General features: G+C 45.6%; 3 protein-coding genes across 5 annotated transcripts in view; 2 read left to right on the top strand and 1 right to left on the bottom strand.

Annotated features, from left to right (window-relative positions):
• The window catches only part of LOC125906728 (uncharacterized), a 363,957-nt gene extending 358,168 nt beyond the window's left edge, over positions 1-5,789 (bottom strand). The window contains exon 1 of the mRNA XM_049606974.1: positions 5,728-5,789. The gene's annotated coding sequence lies outside the window, so the exon portion shown is untranslated. The remainder of the gene's footprint in view (positions 1-5,727) is intronic.
• LOC125906744 (uncharacterized) overlaps positions 1-18,934 on the top strand; it is a 185,444-nt gene extending 166,510 nt beyond the window's left edge. The window contains exon 2 of the mRNA XM_049607074.1: positions 17,587-18,934. The gene's annotated coding sequence lies outside the window, so the exon portion shown is untranslated. The remainder of the gene's footprint in view (positions 1-17,586) is intronic.
• Positions 1-23,316, top strand: part of LOC120958021 (lachesin) — a 234,145-nt gene that overhangs the window by 178,514 nt on the left and 32,315 nt on the right. The gene's annotated exons all lie outside the window — the stretch shown is intronic.

A 23,316-nucleotide genomic window follows, 5' to 3' on the forward strand; every position in this document is an offset into this window, starting at 1 on the left:
CAAGAGAGCGATGAGAGCGACAATTTGTCGTGCGATTGTTTTCACTCTTTTGTTTAATTGCGATAAGCGGCATAGCACATGTCATTCTCGTTCTCTTTTTCCTACCTCATTCGTTCTCAGGAGAATCACCGAGCATAAGATACCAAGCTGTGCGGTGAGCAAAACGGTCATGCGATTCCATATGACCCGGCGCTTAAAGTGTTAAGAACAAGGACCGTTGCCGCCGTTGCCGCCGTTGCCGCCGTTGCCGCTAACACACACACACACACACACACACACACACACACACACACACACACACACACACACACACACACACACACACACACACACACACACACACACACACACACACACACACACACACACACACACACACACACACACACACACACACACACACACATACACACACACACACACACACACACACACACACACACACACACACACACACACACACACACACACAAACACACACACACACACACACACACACACGCACACACACACACACACACACACACACACACACACACACACACACACACACACACACACACACACACACACACACACACACACACACACACACACACACACACACACAATGTTTGATTCGCTTGGCTGCAGGCCCAGGGAGCGCCGGCAATGGAAATGTCGAAACCTGATTTCCGGGCCATTGGCGGCGACGCTAGGTGTCGTCGGGCTGCAGCCCATTGAGCGCCGGCAGTGTAAGGGGCGAATTGTCATTCTGCCTAGCTGCTGGGCCGTCATTGGTGGCGCGATTTGCTGTCGCTGTGTTCGACGGAGACGGGGCGAGATGTCATGCCCCGCTGCAGCCGTCGTAGAACAATGAGAGGGGGCGAGGTCCAATGCCGCCCCGCTACAGCAGTAGTGTCAATTTCATAAAATTCTTAAGTCATTTTCTTAAAATAGATACTTAAACTTAGTTGAAACCAAAATATTTCACGTTTTTGTCTTAAACTTACTGAGATATAGGCCATCAAAGTGTAAACTTTGGGTTTTTTGTCCCAACTTTGAGCTATTTTTCGACCGAACATAAACCATCACATTTTAGTATATGATGCTGAGATTTTGATAATCAATGTGTCGTTGGAAGGGTTTTTTGTCATACTTTGATGTTATGTCTTAATATTTTGCAAAAACTTGTTTTTAAAGTTCATAAATGATTGAAAACCAAACATCACTGCTGAATTTTTGGATATTTTTATTTTGGAGAGTGATTTTTTTTTATGATTCGACTCGATTTCACTCGTGAGTCGTATATCATTGGAAAGATCAACAATTTTCCTACGCATTGTCGTTAAAATTAGCTGCGACCATCTGCGACCCCGAAAATTATTAAACTTTTTCTTGAAAATAGCGCGAGCGATTTTGACGTGTTGTCGTATGAGCCATACACCACCAGTATCCAACTACCTGTCATAAACGGGCATTTGAAACAAACAGGCAGAAAACAAAGCTGAAGAGAGGAAAAACAGTTTAATAAGGTCGTAAGATAGGAATCGGTTCTTTTCCAAACAAACCAAGAAAAACACAACTTTTTTAGTGCGTAATACTTTAAAAATTCGTTTACAGTCAGAAACTTATTCCGCCTTCGTTTTAATTCCTAACAATTATTATTGATGCTGTTAACTGATACGTAATAATGCAATGTTGTGAGCGATAATTATTAAGTTTTATTCGCTGTCTTGACGATTTTAGTATAGGACTACCCTGTATAGTAAGAGCAATTTTATTGAATGAAGATAAATTGCAATAGCACGAGGAATTGATTTTCATCCCGGCGTTTGTATGGCGGTTGCCCACTGTGCACTGGTGTCGTGGTATTCGTCGGAGAGAGGGAGTTGTTGTTCCCGACGTGAAGGGCGAAATGTGTGCCGTCCTTGCTGCAGCAATTTTACCACCGCTACAGGATGCCATAACGGGCTGCTGGGATATGCTCTTCAGCCGGATGAGGCTTGCGGGTCAAACCGGTCGCCGCCGGAGATATTGTAAGCAGCGGCGTAGCAGCGTGCGGGACGAGTTGCTGGGAAATGTAGGCTTTTTTACTGGGACGAGTAGGGACGAGTTGCTGGGAAATGTAGGCATGAGAAGTTCCAAGAAAATCACATATTCCCTTTTTATAACATTTCAGAGTTTCTCACGATTTATTGGTCAGTTGCCATGATTTTTTGGTGCGTTCCCACGATTTTTTGATCATATCCCATAAACTTTTGGTTCGTACCCATAATTTATTGGAATTTTCCGATCGGATATCAATGCAATTTGATCAACAAATTTTGGGAAACGGCCAAAAAATCATGGGAACGCACCAAAAATTGATGGGAACCAACCAATAAATCGTGGGAATTCATGTATTGTGCATATTTCCTCTAGAATTTAAACATTTAACTGGGGATTTCAATTAGCAATATACTTTTTTAACTCGTCCTGTGGTATAGTGAACTTGCAAAACTGACTATCCGACTGATTGGTACTTAATAACTCTCGAAAGCCTGTATAGGTCGGCATGTCTGCGTAAGACATTACGCAAAATGGCATTAAAGCGTTAAGAGAAACTATTCTTACTGTGTGTTAAGGACTACAAAAGTGTTTGGGTTTGGCTCAAAGCATTCTTTTTTTGCTAAAAATTACCCATAAAAGAATACCAAGAAATTGATAAAACAATAAATGCAATGGTTCGTTATGCAAGGCTGGTGGTTAGCAATTGCAATTGGTGGTATTCAATCCATTTTATTGATACATACGATTTAAAATTTGGTAACATTTATAAATCAAAATAACCATACATCAAGGATCGAGCTACCCAAGTAACAACATAACTGTTAGGGATGTTAATGAAAAAAAACACATTAAAATTGAGGCACATAATATTTTTTCTACAGTGATTTTGTTACTGCCTGCATTTAAGCGTTAATAAATATCTTAGGAAATGTAAAAAAAATCAATTATTAATATTTTTGCATGAAAACAATAGTTCTGACGCACATTATTTCTACTCCTATTAATCACCACGCCTCGCCGTGGTTATAAATAAGGAAAAAATTTAAGATGAAAATTTGAAAAATTTAAGTACAAAAATTGGAGTTTGAGAGCCAGCAGGATAAAATTGCCACAGAAAGTGTAAATATGACATGTTCAAGATAAACAAACGATAAATAGAACGATTCAGTAGTCTTATGCAGAATTATGCTTTTTAGCTATCACTTCCCATTATCCTGCGAAAATGAAAATATTCTCAGTGTATTGTAGCACCCTAAGGCGTCTTCTCTACAAATTTGAGCAAATCGATTAAATGTTTCTACGTCAAGAATAGGAAAATGGAAAGGGATGAAGAGAGAAAAGGGGTTAAAGGAGCACAACAATTATACCCTGAACTATAAACTACCTTTGTGACAAATTTGGCTCAAATCGCTCCTTTCTGACTTGGAGTGTCGGCGTTCCGATTGAACCATCGCGACTTTGATCAGTGCGCGCGGTTAAAACGACCTTTGGTATTGTGTTGTACGTAGCGTGCGCGCCAAAATTTTCAGAGTGCGCGGAGAGTGAATGTGTTTTTTTGGGGGTGGGGGAATGAGATACAGAGACAAATTTCGCTGCACATTAACACATACATTCTCACTGCACGGATTGAACTGCGAATACTCGGTTCTGAGAGAATATACTCGAGCGCTCGCGCATGAATGCAAGCAAGCGCGGTATAGAGGATAGAGGGAGACAAACGATTATTTTGCTCCAAGCTTTCTACTTTTGTCCCGTTGGATTGCTGGTGTCGGTGTCTCGCTCGCACTAGTGCAGCGAGTGTTCCTTGTGCGCTCCCTTTCTTGCTACCACACAAAATCGTCAGTACAGTTCAAGCCTTCGCATTATTTCGGCCTCGGCCGTATTTTCAATTGATGAAGTGTTGTGCGCATTGAAATAAAGCTGCGATAATCTTTCATAATTCAACATGAATATGTAAATTATGCTGCTTTATTTCAATACTTTTTTATAAAATTCAACATAAACAACATACAGGCTGTACGGCGGATGCTTGAAGTGACGATTTTTTTTATTATTCAATAAAAAAAAAGTGTGGTTTTGAGACAAGATTATGGTTAGCGATGTGTGGAACTATGCCTTTAGTTGCAATAAAGTGTTAAAATATCAAACGAGTTTGTTGTGTTTAAGTTTTATTTCAATGCATGCGATTTTATTACACTGCAAATCAAAGTGAACGAAAGCACACAGCGCACAACGCGCAACGTAATAAACGAGGGGGAGGGGGTGTCCAGCGCAACGCGCAAAGTGCGGCAACAGCGCAGCGTAAACCGAAAAGAACGCGCGGGAGGGGGTGTTCAGTGCAACGTGCAAAGTATGGCAACAGCGCAGCGCAAACCGAAAGAAACGCGAGAGAGGGGGAACAGCTGATCCACGCATTCCAGCGCAGCGCAAGAGAAAAGAAACGGGAGGGAGGGGGTATCAGCTGATCAGCTGTTTTGTGTCGCGAGAGCGCCCAGTGTAATTTGAAGGCAAGCGAGAGAGCGCTGCGCGCGCTTACTCTCAATTCGGAAAAAAATTCACTGCCGCTCGACTATGCCCGCTGCGCAAAGCGACGGAAGAAATCATGGAGTTCTGAGAATTTTATCATGCCTTCCTTTTCTCTCCAACGGCAAATTTGTCAAGCAGCTCGTCGAGCTACCCGTCCCTTGCTCCGCCTCATACCCCTCGCCTGAGCGCGCTGTCGAAGGTTTGGATGTGTTAGTGCGTCAGACGGCCAATCGCTGTCAGCCGTCGTCCGTGCTTTTTCCCTCCATAGCGCCATCTCTTTCTTGCGTGTGGTCAATGCTCGCGAACTGTTGTGGCGCCTAAAAATGCCGTTAACAAACATTGCGGTGATGAAGTTCACAAATCAAACCAAAAAATCGCAATGAGTTCAAACGCTGCAAAATAAAAATGACTAAGGAATCGCTAGTTTACGCTGGAGGGTTTGCTGTGCAACGCGCTGAACCCTAATTCGCATTGACACGTTCAGCCCGGCGCTGATTTTCATCAACTTTCCGTTCCGCCAGCATCAAGAACGCAAGCTGATTGTGAAACCGGCATACTGGAAAGTTCACTGGCAGTCCCTGCGGCCTGCCATCAAACTGAACGTGCTAAGCATTAAGCATAACTTTGTTACACTAAGCTTTTTGGTTCTCCAGCCATGGTGCCCCAACGAACATCTTTCCGGCGGCTCTTGTCGCTAATAGTCTGTCCACTTGTAAACATACGGCATACTACAGACTAGATCTTCGGCGACCGCCTAGTCCGCCTACCGTTAGATCCGCCGCTGGTTCATGACGGTGTTTTTTATTGTGGAGGTGCATACTTCCCCCTGCCTGCAGCGTATGCATCGAGCAGGAGACAGTGTGACAGTATGCAAGTTGCACGCTGGATAGGAGCGGGTCCGTAGCACCGCCATCATTCCGCACATGTGCATGCCCGTCGAGGGTTCTAACCGCGTATGAACCGTCCGCTGTAGCAAGGGCTGACTATCCGGCTACGTGGTGCTCAAGTCCTGAAAAGGCCGGCATGACCACCTTGGCTATTACGCCAATCATAATAATAATACAAAGAACTTAGCATAGCAGTTCACACCCGGGGAAGAGTTTGTCTAGACTTCCGGGCTACCGCTGTGGCGCGACAAATGCACGGAATGCACTCGTCCAAAACATGAACCTACCGATCCGAACCCATTCCAATACATTGCCGGTCAATCGGCGTCATGATACCGACTCAAAACCAACAAGCCACCAGATCCTGGACGGACAGGTGCAGTATCATACGCGCACCGCAATAAACAAATCCAGAATCCTCTTTTGTATGGATTCAATTCAAAATGTTGTTTCCCATTGCGTCCGCTAGCACGTTTGCTTAGATCGTGTGTCTTTTTGATACCCCCAACAGCAGAGCCGATCGCAAAGATGCCAATGCCAATGGTTGTGTTGTCTCTCAGGTAGCGAGATCGAAAATGCATGGACTTTGTACCCGCAGCGGATGAAAATGTACGCATCAGAAAAAGTTTTGGGGTTTCCGAACGCAAGCACACACAAACACGCGCGCGCAAACTCACACACACACACACACACACACACACACACACACACACACACACACACACACACACACACACACACACACACACACACACGGAAGCTGTTGGAAGGTGTCAGGAGTTGTTTACAAGGACGAACGTCAAAATACGAGCTCCTATATAATAGCGGAAAATCGTGTGAAAGCGTCAATAAGTTGTGCGGAATAGTGCGGAACGTGCTTAGTAAGCCTAGGGCGCTTGCCCGTGAAGTGGAGATTGCCAGCTAGGTATAGAGAAGTGCAAGAGAACAGCATCGTACGGATTCGGCGCCGGCGACCCCGGCTGGGGCGGTCTCAAGCCGGTGACAGTTCAGGACGGCGACAGCCCAATCACCAATCATCAACAATTCCCAAGCAGAAAATTTGAATTGGCCGTTGGTGGTGTAAGATCGGAGAATCATCTTAATACGTTCCTCGTATCACGGCCTAGAAGTTAAATCTGGTGGATGAGGAAAATTGGCACGTTCACCAAAAATACTCCCACTATCCCCCATCACACCCCCCCCATAATCCCCTTTACTCGGTGTGCCTTAACACGGTCTTAACAGGGGCGGTAAAGACCTTCCTCGATCTCGGTGAGGCAAACACAGATAGTACTTGAGAAAAAAAAAGAAAAACCCAAAACAAAGCTGGAAGGGTAAGAATAATGCCGTCGGCACTCCGCTCCGGGGGTTTACCGGCTCACCGGCTGTCCAGTTCGTTGGAATTAAAACAAAAAAAGAGTGCCACGGGAACCAACCTCCCTTCATCACCCGAGATGTTGATATTGCGGCAGAATCTGGAAGAGACCAGGAAGAAAAATGAGTCTCTTCAGGAATAGCTAACTCAGTTGAGATGGCTCATGGAGGAGAAGCTCCGCGAGCAGCGAGAAGATGCACAGCGTAGAGAGGAAGAAGCGCGTCGCAGGGAAGAGGCCGCAAAAGCCGACAATGAGAAGCTGCGGGTGGAACAGCAGGAGACTCACACTACATTAATTGCAATATCGGCACAGTTGAGAGACCTGCAACAGAAGAACCAGATGAAAAGGCAGCAGCAACATCAGCCTCCCCAGCAACCAGGGCCATCGACGTCAGCCGTCTCATTGCGGAACGTAGAGGTGCAGGCTCAACCAGAGGAAGACATTGACCACAGCTCGTTTGTTGAGGTAGTGCGCCGCAAGCCCCGCGGGATAAACAGCGGCAAGTCCTCTAGTCAGCAACGTGAGCAGCAGCAGAGATCGCTTCAGCAGCAGCAACAGCAGCAGCAACAGCAGCAGCAACAGCAGCAAGAACAGCAGCAGCAACAGCAACAGCAGCGGAAGATACGTCGGCCAAAGGCAGACCTCATAGAAGTTGTTCCCCAGGAGGGCCTTACATGGGATAGTGTGTACCGCAGAGGTACGCGACACAGTGCGAAATGACCCAGCACACAAGAATCTCGAAGAACATATTGGGATGGGTAAGCGCACGCGAGCGGACCTCCTTCGTATAGAGCTCAGCCGGTCGGCAGACTCCACTCTAGTGCTACAGGAAGTGCAGGAAATAATCGGAGGGTCTGGAGTTGCTCGTGTCGTAACGGAGATGACGGAACTACTAGTTACCCACATTGACCCACTTGCCGAGGAGCAGGAATTAAAAGCAGCTCTCAAAGAAGAGCTGCAGGTTAACGCTGGCGTGACAGCTGTAAGCATGTGGCAACTCTTTGATGGAATGAAGCGGGCAAGACTTTGTTTGCCGACCAAAGCAGCCAAACAGCTTGCCGGACGAAAGTTGAGACTGTGCGGTTGCATCAGCAGTATAATGGAAGCCATGCCCGTCTCGGTAGATCGACAGCGATGCTACCGCTATCTGGAAAGAGGCCATCTGGCGCGCGATTGTCAATTTCCCGTGGATCGCCAACAGGCGTGTATTCGGTGCGGCGCAGACGGTCACTATGCCAAAAGCTGCACTTCCGAGATCAAGTGTGCTGCGTGCAACGGTCCCCACCGCATTGGCCATATCTCTTGTGCTCGTCCTGCAGCGCGATGCCTGCACTAAAAATTCTACAACTCAACGTAGACCACTGTCGGGAGGGCCAGGTCTTAGCACTACAAGCAGCGCGAGAGCACCGTGCTGACATATTGCTTCTGTCTGATATGCACAGGCCGCCTGAGAACAACGGGAGATGGGCGTATGATGTATCCAAGAAAGTAGCGGTAGTAGCCACCGGCTCGTACCCTATACAGCGAGTGTGGGGCAGCGAGCTACGCGGACTAGTCGCTGCTCAGGTAGCCGGTATCACATTCATCAGTGTATACGCCCCTCCAAGCTTATCAGCACATGAGTTTGAGCGACTATTGGGGGCCATTGAGTTGGAAGCCGCGTCTCATTCCCGCGTCGTAGTTGCGGGGGACTTCAATGCCTGGCACGAAAAGTGGGGCAGCGGGAGAAACGGGCAGCGTGGGATCGAGCTACTGCAAACTGTGGAAACACTGGGACTGTCGATCCTCAATCAAGGTCGCAAACCAACCTTCATCGGACGAGGTTTCGCGGCTAGTAGTGTCATTGATGTCTCGTTTGCGAGTCGGGAGATTGTTCGCCCCGACACCTGGTCAGTGATCCCCTTCTCGAGGTCGGATCATGAATTAATAGCGTTCGAGGTCAAACAACCAGATGAGAACCCGGCCGGGGCGCAACAGCACCTGTCGCACCGACCACAAAGGTCGACACGCAAGAATCCAGCAGGCCGACAGCATGACCGTTGCGATAGTAGGCGATGGAAAACGACCCAATTCAACCGACAGTCATTTCGAGTAGCACTACGCGCCAACAACTTCCAGGAGAGAGCGGTGAGCCATATTGGCATGATCGAGGCACTTGTCGACGCCTGCAGTGAAACTATGCAACGGATCTCTGGGCTGCACAAGAGCCCACATCACGACATGTATTGGTGGACCCCAGAGATCAAGCGCCTACGTGATGATTGCCTTGCCGCGCGAGAGAGAGTACAACTGTCTCACGATTTGGAGGAGAGGAGCATGGCGGCAGCAGCCCACCGTACAGCGAAAAGTCTGCTCGAGAAGGCCATCCGTACCAGCAAGCGCCAACAGTTCCAGGAGCTGATAGACATTGCCGAGACCAACGATTTCGGAACCGGTTATAGGGTGGTGATGTCCCGACTGCGGGGTAGCCCTGGGCCGCCTGAAACGGATCGCGCCGAACTGGAGAGGATTGTCTCTGACCTGTTCCCCACGCACCCACCCGTATCATGGCCTGTCTCTTCAGATGCTCCAACGACCGTCCCATCAGACAGCAGAGTAGAACCGCAAGAACTACTATCTATCGCTGCCGGGATGGTAACGAGGAAGGCCCCAGGTTTGGACGGGATTCCGAACGCTGCGGTGAAAGTGGCGATAGAGGAATACACGGAGGAGTTTTGTCGCCTGTACCAGGACTGTCTCTTGCGCGGACCTTCCCGCCGCAGTGGAAAAGACAGCGACTGGTACTACTCCCGAAGCCTGGCAAACCCCCAGGAGAGAGCAGCTCGTATCGACCGCTGTGCATGCTTGACACACTTGGAAAGGTACTGGAGCGGCTCATTCTCAATCGCCTGAATCGTCACATCGAGCAACAAGACTCACCGCAGCTGTCTGATGCCCAGTATGGATTCCGCCGAGGACGTTCTACCATCAGCGCGATCCAGCGTGTTGTTGACGCGGGCACAGCGGCCAAGTTGTTCCGCCGCACGAACACCCGCGATAAACGCTGCCTGATGGTGGTGGCACTGGACATCCGCAATGCATTCAACACTGCCAACTGGCAGGCAATCGCCGACGCGCTGCAAAGTAAGAATGTCCCGTCATACCTGATGAAGATCATAGGAGCCTACTTTGAAGGACGCAAGGTGCTGTTTGACACTAGCGAAGGCCCTGTCGAACGTCACATCAGCGCAGGAGTTCCACAGGGGTCCATACTGGGCCCTACACTGTGGAATATGATGTATGACGGGGTTTTCGGAGTTGGGCTGCCGCCGGGGGCAGAGATCATTGGCTATGCTGATGACCTGGTGCTATTAGTCCCAGGCACAACTCCGACAACAGCAGCAGCAGCAGCGGAGGAAGCAATGGCAGCAGTGGAACAGTGGCTTCTCGAGCACCGCTTGGAACTGGCTCATTCTAAGACGGAGATGACGGTGATCTCTAGCCTCAAGCAGCCTCCAGAGGAAGTTTTTATCACTTTCGGCGGAGTGAACGTGCCGTTCTCGCGCTCCATAAAGTACTTGGGGGTGCGTGTACATGCCCACCTATCATGGGTACCCCACGTTAAGGAGATAACTCTGAAGGCCACGCGGATTGTGCACGCCGTCAATCGACTCATGCCAAACCTCCATGGGCCAAGGACCTCGAAGTCTCGCTTGCTGGCAAATGTGGCCGACTCGACCATGCGCTACGCAGCACCTGTATGGCACGAAGCGATTGGCAATCAAGAGTGCTGCAGATTACTTCGTCGGGTGCAACGTAAGTCGGCAATTGGCGTGGCCAGAACGTTCCGAACGGTTCGTTACGAGACTGCAGTGTTGCTTGCGGGACTCTTGCCGATCTGCCTGGCAATCAAGGAGGACACCCGAGTGCACAGTCGCCGTGGAACAGGTTTAAACTGTGCAATACGGAGGGAGGAGCGCCAGCGGTCCATGGAAGAGTGGCAAGCAACGTGGGGCGCAGACGCCGCCAACGAAAGAGCCAGCAGATACGTCAGATGGGCACACCGCGTAATTCCGGACGTGGGATCCTGGCAGTCACGGAAACACGGAGACGTCACGTTCCACCTATCCCAGGTTCTTTCCGGCCACGGTTTTTTCCGGGAGCACCTGTGCGGTATGCAGCTCACGTCGTCCCCGGACTGTACGCGATGCCCCGGCGTTGCGGAGAGCGCAGAACATGCTATGTTCGAGTGTCCGCGATTCGACTCGACCCGAACAGAGCTGCTGCACGGAGTCGTCCCGGAAACGCTGCTTGAACACATGCTCCAGAGCCCAGAGAACTGGAGTAATGTATGTGAGGCCACCAAGCGGATAACATCAGCGCTACAGCAGGATTGGGACGAAACCCGGCGAGAGCTGGCCGAACAAGGCGCCCCACGTGTGGCCGATAATCAACATAATCAAGATAATGACCGCACAGCAACGGGGTAGACGTCACCCAACACCATCACCTCCACCCAGAGCGGTAGGGAGGCGGGCAGAAGTCCGATCTCTTGGGGAGCGCTATCGCAGGCAGCTACTGGTAGTTGAAGAGCGTCGGCAAATATCCGGCCACAGTGTCGGTGGAGTTACCTCGCAGGAGGATGGAACATTGGTCGAGGCGTCTCGACAAGGCATGAACGGTGCAGAAAAGACTGCAACGACTGAGGCAGACGTGGCATCACGCTAGATGATGTTGGTGATCTGTGGAGGATCTTGGGAGGACCAAAGTATGGTCAAAAGGGCGATCTCCGCATCCTGAGCGGCAGGGAGGACAAAACGAATATGAAAGGGAAAGAAGGGGGGAAATAAACATGTGTTAGGTGCCTGGCGCACGGGAAAGAGAGGCTCCGAGGAGCAGTAAAAGCCCTCCCTCATAGACCCCTCGCGGGGCAAGAGGGAAGGGAGTGGGCGAGGACAGGGGATATAATGTGTAAATCAATAAGAACAATAAAACCTGTCCGTGATCTAAAAAAAAAAAAAACACACACACACACATGCACGTACGCGCGCACACGTACAAACACGTACGCACGCACGCGAGCACGCACGCACGAAAGCGCGCACGCGATAACGCACCTATGAACGCGCGCACGCGATAACGCACCTACGAAAGCGCGCACGCGAGAACGCACCTACGAAAGCTCGCATGAAAGTACGCATCCCCCACCAAACCCCCCCTCCCCTTCCGCTATCATCAGCTATCATATAGCGCATCATCATCCAAAGCGCCGGGCGGGGAGGGGGATCACGAGATGATAGAGAGAACGGTCACTTTCCCCGTGCTGTGTGTGTATTTGTCGAGACACAAAAACTCGAGAAAGATTTCGGCACATTAAAAAAAAAAATTATAGTCACTACATGATGCTTAGAAGGTCGTTGAAGCATCAAACATGTTCAAATTAAAAAATATGGCGGTGTCGCGGACCCGCTCCTATCCAGCGTGCAACACCGCAATAAAAAACACCGTCATGAACCAGCGGCGGATCTAACGGTAGGCGGACTAGGCGGTCGCCGAAGATCTAGTCTGTAGTATGCCGTATGTTTACAAGTGGACAGAGTATTAGCGACAAGAGCCGCCGGAAAGATGGTCGTTGGGGCACCATGGCTGGAGAAATGATTCCGTAGTCATTTTTACATTGCAGCAATTGAACTTATTGCGATTTTTTGGTTTGATTTGTGAAAATGCAACTTCATCGCCGCAATGTTTGTTAACGGCATTCTTAGGCGCCACAACAGCTCGCGAGCATTGACCACACGCAAGAAAGAGATGGCGCTATGGAGGGAAAAAGCACGGACGACGGCTGACAGCGATTGGCCGTCTGACGCACCAACACATTCAAACCTTCGGCAGCGCGCTCAGGCGAGGGGTATGAGGCGGAGCAAGGGACGGGTAGCTCGACGAGCTGCTTGACAAATTTGCCGTTGGAGAGAAAAGGAAGGCATGATAAAATTCTCAGAACTCCATGATTTCTTCCGTCGCTTTGCGCAGCGGGCGATGCGAATGCCGATATCGTCGTTCAGTGTCCGGCGGGTTGGATGATGATCGAGGTGTATGTACGGCGAGGAGGTTGTCTTCTTGTGATGATGTGGAAGTAGGAGAACCAGTCCTTGGATTTAAGTGCACCAAACTTCTTCGAAAGTTTCTTCCATGCACATCTACGACGTATGAACGAGAACGAGGCGTTCTGAAACCTTCCCCGGGGTCCATTGCTTTGACGTGTCCGGTGCTAATTGAACAAAGACTGGTGAACCTATTTCCAGGTCTGGTAGGCGACGTGTCTTTTTATCATATTGTTATTTTGTCTTCTAACGATGTTTTTCAATACTTGTTGGGACGTTTTCTACTATTTTCGAGAGTAAATTGATATCTGAGCAGGGAACACTACATTTAGTAGACCTTGAAAATAGTCGAGCCGCAGGACTTGATCCGATTTTGTTGGGGATATTCCTCCAGTTTAGTAGCGCATACCAAAAATCAGTATCTGATTCCTGAGCTTTCTTTTTAGAGCCTCTTTGCAATTTTCACTGCAACTTCCTCTTTCCCATTTGGTTGTTGATAATGAGGTGCAGATGTAACATGTCCAATTGTTTTGCAAACGAGAGCATTTGTTGGTTCACAAAATTTGTTCCGTTATCAGTTATTATTCTTTGTGGCCTGCCATGTCGCGCGAAATTTTCTTTACATGCTGAAATAACCGATAGAGGAGACATGTCTTTAAGGATGTTCACTTCGAAGAAGTCGGAATAGGGATCTACGGTGACCAAGAAATTCTTTTTTGCGCCTCGATATTCCACAAAGAATACATCCATGGATATTATTTGAAACGGGTATGTTGGAATGTCGTGACTCATCATTGGTGGATTTGGTTGTGAATCTGAGAATTTGTTACAAACAGTGCAATTATGACATCTTTGATTTGAGAGTTCAGCCCCGGCCAAAAAATATTCGCTCTGGCCAATTTCAGTGTAGCTTCAACACCATTATGGCTTATATGAAAACAATGAATTAGTTTTCTGCGGATGATTTGTGGAATTGAAATACGATCGCCTCTTAATTTTTAAATCGTTCTCGACTGATAGCTCATTCCGATAGCCAAAGTATATTTTAATAGGCACTTTATTTGCTTCATCAGGCCACCCTCTTTGTATATATTGTATTAGTGTTTGTAATGTTTGGGCTTTTTTAGTCTCTTCCGATATTTCTTTGAGGCGATTATCCGTAATTGTAAGCACAAGGAGGCGCGTAGTAGGAGTGACTTCAGCTTTTACAATGTCTTTATTTGCCCGCAAAAGATTTACGAAAGTTGAGCTATACGTACTTAAGCCAATCTAATACAGTAAAACAAAGTAAGAAAAAGCAGTGAAAACTACAAAAAAGGTTCGCCTATCGCTCTCTGCCAACTTGTTCCCTGCTCGTACGCTTGCCGAATGCTCTCGCATGTCCCGAACCCGAACCTCTTCCCTTTCGTCCTCTCGAGCACTTACCCACACACACGTGTTGGTGTTCATCGCGTTCCGGCCACGATCGGGTTCGCCCGATCATTTCTACTCTCGCTGCACATTTCGCCCGGTTTGGTAGATAGTTGCAGGGCTCGCCTAAGTTCTTTTCGCAACAGTAATTTTTAAGTAACGCTGATGAGGTATATTCTCAATTTCTTCAACAATTTTATAAATATTTAGTTTCCTATATTGATCCCATGATTCAACTTTTCCATCTGGGGCTTTTAATAACGCATCAGCGACAATATTTTCTTTTCCGCTAACGAATTTGATAGACAGATTATAACGTTGGAGATTTAATAACATGCGTTGTAAACGGCGAGGAGTTACCGAAACTACTTGCATCGCATTCAAGCACTAACGGTTTTGAAACATCATAATATTTTAGAGTGCTGATATCTCCAACCAGATTTTTTTCTGTGTTAAACTCCTTTTGCTCAATTTCTGTCCATTGCCATTGTTGATTGTTTGCAATTAATTTCCTCATATGCCTTCACCATTCCTATGAATGTATGTACAGCCTTGCTGTTTAATGGCTTGGGGTAATTTCTAATGGCAGATATTTTAGACTCATCTGGCTGCAATCCCTTGTTTGTTAAAACATGACCATAAAATTTGACAGAACTTTGACACACATTTAATTGGTCTTTGTTTAGTTTAACGTTGCGCTGCTCTAAACGGTGGAATAGCATTTTGAGACATGAATTACGGTTGGCAAGAGCTTCCTCTAATGTTTCTCCGGTTCCATATATTAATAAATCATCTGCTATGCATTCGACGTTTGGCAGACTGTCAATTACCTCCAATATTTTCATCTGAAATATTTCTGGGGATGGTGCTATACCAAACAGAAGTCTTAGCCATCTGTATCTTCCAAACGGTGTCCAAAATGTTGTCAGTTTGCTACTGTGGTCATCTAATTCAACATGCCAAAAGCCGTTTCGAGCATCCACAGTAGAAAACACCTTGGCTTTTCCTAACTCCGGAATTATTTCGTCAAAAGTTGTAAATTGTAGATTGGGCCTCAAAAGTGCTTTGTTTAATGATATAGGATCTTAATATACACGAATGTTCTTTTTTAAAGGATCGCCTCTTTGAATGATCACTATGTTACTAACCCAGTCAGTGTGTCTTGTTTCTTTAGCTATAATGCCATCCTTTTCCAGTACGCTTAATTCATTTTTTAATTTATTTCTCAAAGCTATCGGAATTCGACGTGGCGGTTGAATGGATAGCGAAATTGAAGGATCAACTTCCAATGTTACTTTTCTTTCAAATTTCCCATAGCCCTCGAATAATTCTTTGTGATTGTCTACAATTTGATAAGCTTTCATTCTATACGTTTTGATCAAACTTTTTGAGTTCGTTGTGATGGGCTTTTGAATTGAAACAATATTGCAGAAATTTACCAATTCAAGTTCTCGGGAAGCTCTAGCCGATAGTAGCGGGCGATGATTTCCTTCTACGACTTGAAATATTATTTTAAAACTTTTCCGTTTCGATGGCATGACATTTTCACTTAACCTAAAACGTTAATTTGGAATCCCCCAAAAGCTTACAAACGAGTTTTAGATGATTGTATAGTTGTGTCTGATTTCCAAACATCTAAAAGTTGCTCTTTGCCAATTAAGCTTGTGTTAGCTCCAGAGTCTATTTCACAAATCATTTTCTTCCATTTTTTTATTTTAAGAATAACTCAGCAGCCACACTATCACCGTTATTGAAATTATCTATTATTTTGCTTATTGTATATGACCTGGCCTGCCTCAAGACCTGGTTTCCATTAACAGTCAAATTGCTCACCTGCAATCACCTACAATCATTTTTCCTGCTCTACAATCAATACCCCATTTCAACTATTGCTGTACCATTTTACAATGGCCGGTATCTGCGCCGCTTGTGCCAACGACATCGTACCTGCTGATCAAATTGTGAAATACCAGGGTTGGTGCAATGTCGAGTTTCATTTCACATGCAGTGGACTCTCTGAGGAACTGTCCGCTATTATAGAGTCCTGAGCACAACTTTTTTGGGCATGTAAGGCTTGTGTAAAGTTTCATAGAGATCCGCGTTTCATGAGATGCGTTCCTGTTTGCTTTCATCACACACCTCAACCGATTTACCCACTCAACAACCCATTCATCGCAATCCAGCAACATCATACCCCGAAATGTTTAACTCAGTAGTTAACAATATTCCCGATACTATTACACCAACACAAACACAATTCCCATCTTTGGCGGCCTCACTTAGTGTAAGTGCAATCAAACCGTCATCCTACATCAACAAAACACCACTTAACAACCCGCAAACACCACTACTAAGAGGATCGGGATCACCGCTTGCTTCAGATACACTGGATATCATTCCACACACTGATAGGCGTATGTGGCTGTTCTTTACACGTTTCGCCCCATCAGTTACCACTGAGCAAATTTCTCATATGGTGCAAGCACATTTAGCGCTTGACAAGCGGGATGTGTTTGTTCACCGCCTGACGAAATTCGGCGCTAACACTAGCACACTCTCATTCATCTCATTCAAAGTGGGCATACCGGCCACTTTACGCAGTAAGGCTCTATCACCTGAGACATGACCCTCCGGTCTAACATACCGAGAGTTTCGTGACTACCGGAACAACAACAATAATAATCCCAACACACGCGCCGTCATCGATACTAACTCGATACATCAACTCACACACGATCACCCTGCCACTCTCACTGTAGACAGCTATCACAATCCACTCTCGTGGTCCGGAATAAGCGCTCCGATATCAACCACCACTACAGATATGCACTCGCAGCCTGGTCCGATTTCCTTTCCTGCTATGACCACTACAGATGCAGGTTTGTTTACAACTGAACCACAGCAGGATCTCAACGAGCGAATGCTTGTCACCACTACACCTACCAGATCTCCTCCAGAATGCTTAGCTGCTCCTAAAAAAAGACCGCGACGAGTTAACACTAAACGGACTGATGATTCTGCGGAAGCCGGTCCGTCAGATGAATAGCAATTGAATATCAACAACAAAACAACAACATACAGTATCGGACAGAATGATAGGACCCTAGTGTTTTCAACGCAGCATGCACCCGTTGGGACAGGTTTATGTGTGGTTTGTGTGTTTGTGTTTTTGTGTGTGTGAATGTGTGTGTATGTGTGTGTACATGTGTGTGTGCATGTGTGTGTGTGTATGAATGTTTGAATGTGTATTGGTGTGTGTGTTTGTTTCACAAGTAGGTCGTTTCGGATAGTTTTGTTAGTAGTTTTTTTGTGTTTTGGGTTAGGTTTTGGATGTAATAAGCAGGACCTCCGCCCTCGCGATCAATGTTTTTTCGATATATTAACAATTTTACGGTCTTCTTTCGTCGTGGTCTTCTGAAGACGTCCGGTTGACTTGCGCGTTTCGGTTGTCCAAGCGCGTTTCGGTTGTCTAAGCGCGTTTCGGTTGTCCGAAGCGCGTTTGCCACAAAAGTGCGTGATCGTTCCATTACGAACTCGATCGTTTTGCGCTTAATGCCAGCAGCCGCCATTCGCTTAATGATATGGCGCTGATAATCGGTACAACGTTTACCTCGACCCATTGTTACTAACATTGCTTGCTTGGACCGTCAAGAACGCGCTGGTTAAAAACATGGACACGGCTGATTCCGTGCTCAGCCTGCGTTCTACTTCTATACGCGATGAATTACATCGTTGTCGAGCAGTGAAAACATCGCATGGATAAAAACTATCAACGAGTACGCGAGTAAGCGTCTTCCCTTCAAAATCGAGAACAGAATACTGCCGCGCTCATGAAACAAAACGCACATTGAAAAGAACTCCTGCGCGCCAGCTGAATGCACGCACGAAGTTTCTCATGCGCACACAACGTGCAACGCAGAGATGCACGAAGGCCTTTCAATGGCGTGCACTGGAGAAACACCTGTGAGGGAATGCCGAGTTCATTGCTATTGTGCGCGTGTCCATTTTGCATCGCTGCGCATGCACATTCATCAATCAGCACACCTGCGTTGTCGTCCGAGGAACAAGAGCTGCTGTCGATGCAAACTTTAGCTTTTATCCAAGTGTAAACGCACGATGTTTCACATGATAACACACATTATCAGAATACTTTCAACGCAATATGACATAATGGCAAGCTACGTTTTTCAGACACAAACACGTGCACTTGCAAATACACATTAAAAAGCACACTCTCTTTCTACTACACACACACACATACACACACATGCACTCACACACTCAAACACACACACACACACACACACACACACACACACACACACACACACACACACACACACACACACACACACACACACACACACACACACACACACACACACACACACACACACACACACACACACACACACACACACACACCCAAACACAAGTAACGTGGCAAAACAAGTGCACGGTGCGTTGAAAAAACCAGAGTCCTATCTTAATGTCCGATACTGTACCTACCGATGTACTACCAAAATGTTCGAGGCTTGCGTAAAAAACTAAATGATCTAAGACTAGTACTTTCAGAAACTGAATACAAAATCGTAATATTAACTGAAACCTGGTTGAACAATAACATAAACAATCAACGACGATCGCTATTCTATTTACCGATGCGATAGAACCACCATCAACAGCACTTTCTCCATCGGTGGTGGTGTTCTAATAGCCTGCTCTCGCTCTCTTTCATCTTGTGAAATTGCACCGACGGATCGAACTATGGAACAGTTGTGGGTCAAAATTCGATTGGGCAATATTTTCGTTTATATCGGTGACATGTATATTCCATCGTACAACGCATATAACGACATAATTGTTAACAAACATCTGGAAAGTATACGCGAAATTTCATCACGCATGAGAGATAACGATCTTCTGCTTGTCGCTGGAGATTTTAACAAATGGGACATTACGTGGTCCAAACTCAATCCAGCCGATGTCGAGGATGTACCATTGCGCTCCACTTTCATGCACTATAAACCGTCATCTAAGTCTCGAAATAATCATATTTTCATCGATGTTATGGCAGCAAACGGCCTTTATGAATTAGGCAACGTTAGAAATTCTATAGACCGACAACTCGATCTAATTTTTGCTAACTCCAACCCCGCTGAGATCTGTTCTGCCGAGTCTAAATCCGAACCGGCTCTGCTCAAGCTCGACAATTATCATCCTGCACTCGAATGGTCAATACGTCGCTATGATCCTCATGAGTCTAGCTCCCATCCAAGCAACACACATCAGCAACGATTAAATTATTCAAAGGCTAATATCGTCAAACTGGAGGAAAGAATAATTCTATTCGGTTCTACTTTTAACTGCTCAAACTTTCCATCTGTTGACGACGCTGTTCATGCCTTCACGATTTTCATGAAAGATGCTCTACAATCTTGTACACAAATTATGCACCAGAAACGCTCTCCAGCATGGAGTAATAACAGGCTTATCATCCTCAAACGAGCCAAAAACAAAGCCATTAGTCGACACCGTTTTATGAGAAGTAATATCACTAGGGAAAATCGTAACAACGCTATACATGCATACCGTCAGTATAACCGATCAAGATAGAAGCAATATATATCTTCAATCGAAAGGTACCTTCTCCGACATCCCCGAAAATTTTGGCGCTTCATGGACAGCAGACGACGCTCAAACGTAGTTCCAAGCACAATCAAATATAATGATTCCGTGGGCACGTCACCCGAAGATATTTGCAACATTTTCGCTGAACGATTTTCCGATGCCTTCTCGACCCCAATTGTAGATCAAACGGTGATCTCAAGGGCCACATCTTACACACCTCTAAACATGATTGATTACACCATTCCTACGTTTGATATACGCACAGTAGAAAAGTGCCTCAAAAGCCTTAAACCATCTACAGCTCCTGGTCCCGATGGCATTCCGAGTTACATCATCAGTAAATGCTATCAGTCCCTAGCACCTGTATTAACAAACATATACAACACGTCACTGTGTTCCCACGATATTTTCCCACGCTTATGGAAGACCTCGTGGATGGTACCAATATTTTAAAAAGGGGATCGCTCATGTGCTTCAAACTATCGCGGTATCACATCACTTTGTGCGGTATCAAAAGCTTTTGAGCTTCTGCTTTACGGCCCTATGCTCTCCGCTACATCGAATGACATTATGGATAACCAACACGGGTTCGTACCCAAACGTTCAACATTAACGAACCTCACTGAATTCGTTAGTTTCTGCAAACGTAATCTCGACTCCGGAGGTCAAGTGGATGCTATTTACACCGATCTCAAAGCTGCTTTCGACCTCATCTCACACGACATTTTAATCGCCAAATTGCAGAAGTTAGGGTTTTCGGAACAAATAGTTAAGTGGTTGCATTCCTACCTCACAGAACGCTCATACAAGATCAAGGTAAACGATCATACTTCTAGAGAGGTGGTTGGCACCTCAGGAGTGCCTCAAGGCAGCAATTTGGGCCCGCTGCTCTTCATTCTTTATATAAACGATGTAGGGCAATTGCTAGCGGAACACCGTTTTCTTCTGTTTGCCGATGACGTTAAGCTGTTCGCTCCTATCAACGATACCAATGACTGCATCAATCTTCAACACGCCATCAACCTATTTAGCATATGGTGCCGTGATAATGCAATGGTGCTATGTATCGAAAAATGTTGTGTTTTGTCTTTTTACCGTTCTCGGTCTTGCACACGATTCAACTACCAGATTAAAAACATATCCGTTGAACGCACCGATACATTCCGCGACCTTGGGATCATTCTCGACACACGTTTAACATTTAACGATCACCTAGAGTATATAGTATCCAGAGGGAACTAACTACTGGGCTGGATTATTCGATCAACGCAAGGTTTCCGTAATCCTATGACCATAAAAACCATCTACTGTGCCTACGTTCGATCAGTGTTAGAATATGGCAGTATTGTTAGCGACCCCTGTACCGAACAATGGAGTAATCGAATCGAGGCCATCCAAAGAAAAGCGACTAGATATGCTGTAAGACTCTTACCATGGCGACAGGGCGATGTGTTACCGTCATACCATTCCCGGTGTCTGCTTTTAGGGATTCAGTCGTTGAAAAAGCGCCGTGAGATAGCTAAATGCCTTTTTATATCAGGACTACTTAACCACCACATTGATACTCCTACTCTATTAGCTACGATAGAATTTAACGCGCCATCTAGGAATCTACGTACACGTCAATTCATATCCGTCCCTCGTTATAGAACTCGTTTTGGCCAGTCTGATGCTATGTTAGCTATGTGTCGAACTTTCATAAATAACTTTGATTTATTTGATTTCAACATACCACAGAATGTTTTTAGAGATAGACTCAGGACACAACTTACGTAATAATTTTATTTTCAAAATACATTTTCTATTCTTGTGCACCTGTTCTCTCCTATCGATTTATGTACCTTACATAGTCTATAAGCACTAATTTAAGTACATTCATGTAGGATCTTCAAGATCCCGATGGATTAATCAATAAACATATTAAATATATTAAACATATTCATGGCCATCTTCTGAAGCAGATTCATCTGAAGTGGCTTCTTCTTTAACTTATGTAACGCGGTCGAAGTTTTTTCGACATACTTTTTCGAAATGATTTTTTCCATTACACTTGCGACATTTTTTTCAAATGCTGGACAGACTGCTTTTACGAACTCATGTTTATTGCCACAAAATTTGCAAGATTTTAATTGTGACAAGCTTTTTTGTTTATTCTTAAATTTCTTGATTTTATTTACTGAGGTTCGACTTCATTCACTCGACGAGAGGAAATTTCTTCTACTCTGCATATGTCTAATATGTTTTGTACCGTTACGTCTGACATACAAAGCAATTTATGACGAATGTTTGGTCATTAATTTGATGTAGCGAGCTTGTATATGATCATTTCATCTAACAGTGTGCCCAGTTTTGCAACCTTTGCCATTACCTTTAATCTCGTACAGTATTCATTTATAGATTCATGGCCTGATTGTTCCGCATTAAAGAAATCCAAGCGGTCCAACAAAATGTTTCTTTTTGTGACAATTTTTTTTCTTATTGCGCTAAGCACTGCCTCTAGTGTCGCACGTTCCTCACTTGTTAGCTCAAAATTAAAGAATTTCTTTTTTGCTTCTTCCCCAATGATGGATAGCAGAAAACTCACCTTTTGTTCTGCCTGACTTTCTGGCCACTTATCGATTCCCGTTGCTTGCGAATAATCTCTCCAGCTTTTCTAAAAAAACCTAAGTTTTCTTCTATGTCCCGCTCTAGCATCAGCGGCGACGGTGTTGGCACGGATGGAGCATGTAAAATTTCTCTACTTGTGCTCGGTGAATTTTGGCTACTCATTTGTTTCATCATATGTCCCAGCATTTTCGTCTGGTGTTCCAAAAAAGAGCTAATTGCGTCGCATCCATTTTCTATAGTTGCCAGAGTTTTTCGATGGATATGAAACAAAATGGCGTAGAGATGATCACAACTCAGCTTTTTTTTTAGCAATTACTCCTGTTTATGACGATATTGATGACGTCCTTCAACTTTTAGCTGACCAGCACTTCTGACACCATGTTTTATTTCTTGTTCACAAATAATTCCTTTTATTTATTTAGCTCAATAAACAATACCCATTGCAATGCATTGGTTTATCCCGTGATTCTACTCGCGAGCTTGGTGGAAATAATCAATAATTATGGTTGTGCGAAATATATAAAAAGATTCGCAATGGCACAAAATCACTTCTCACTTATGAGATAGTAGCACTAGTCAAATTGGTGAAAAAAGATATTCTCACCTCAATTGACTCTCTCTTCGCTTAAATTGACAATCAAGAGCGATTTGCTTCCCGAGATCCTCGCTCTCGCTGATAAGCTAATACCCATATTAGCTATGCCGTCTAATTCTAATGCACCGCGAACGCACACTTCCACTAATGTAACGTCATTCAATGTCACTAAT

This window comes from Anopheles coluzzii, chromosome X (assembly GCF_943734685.1).
Source record: "Anopheles coluzzii chromosome X, AcolN3, whole genome shotgun sequence".
Lineage (NCBI taxonomy): Eukaryota > Metazoa > Arthropoda > Insecta > Diptera > Culicidae > Anopheles > Anopheles coluzzii.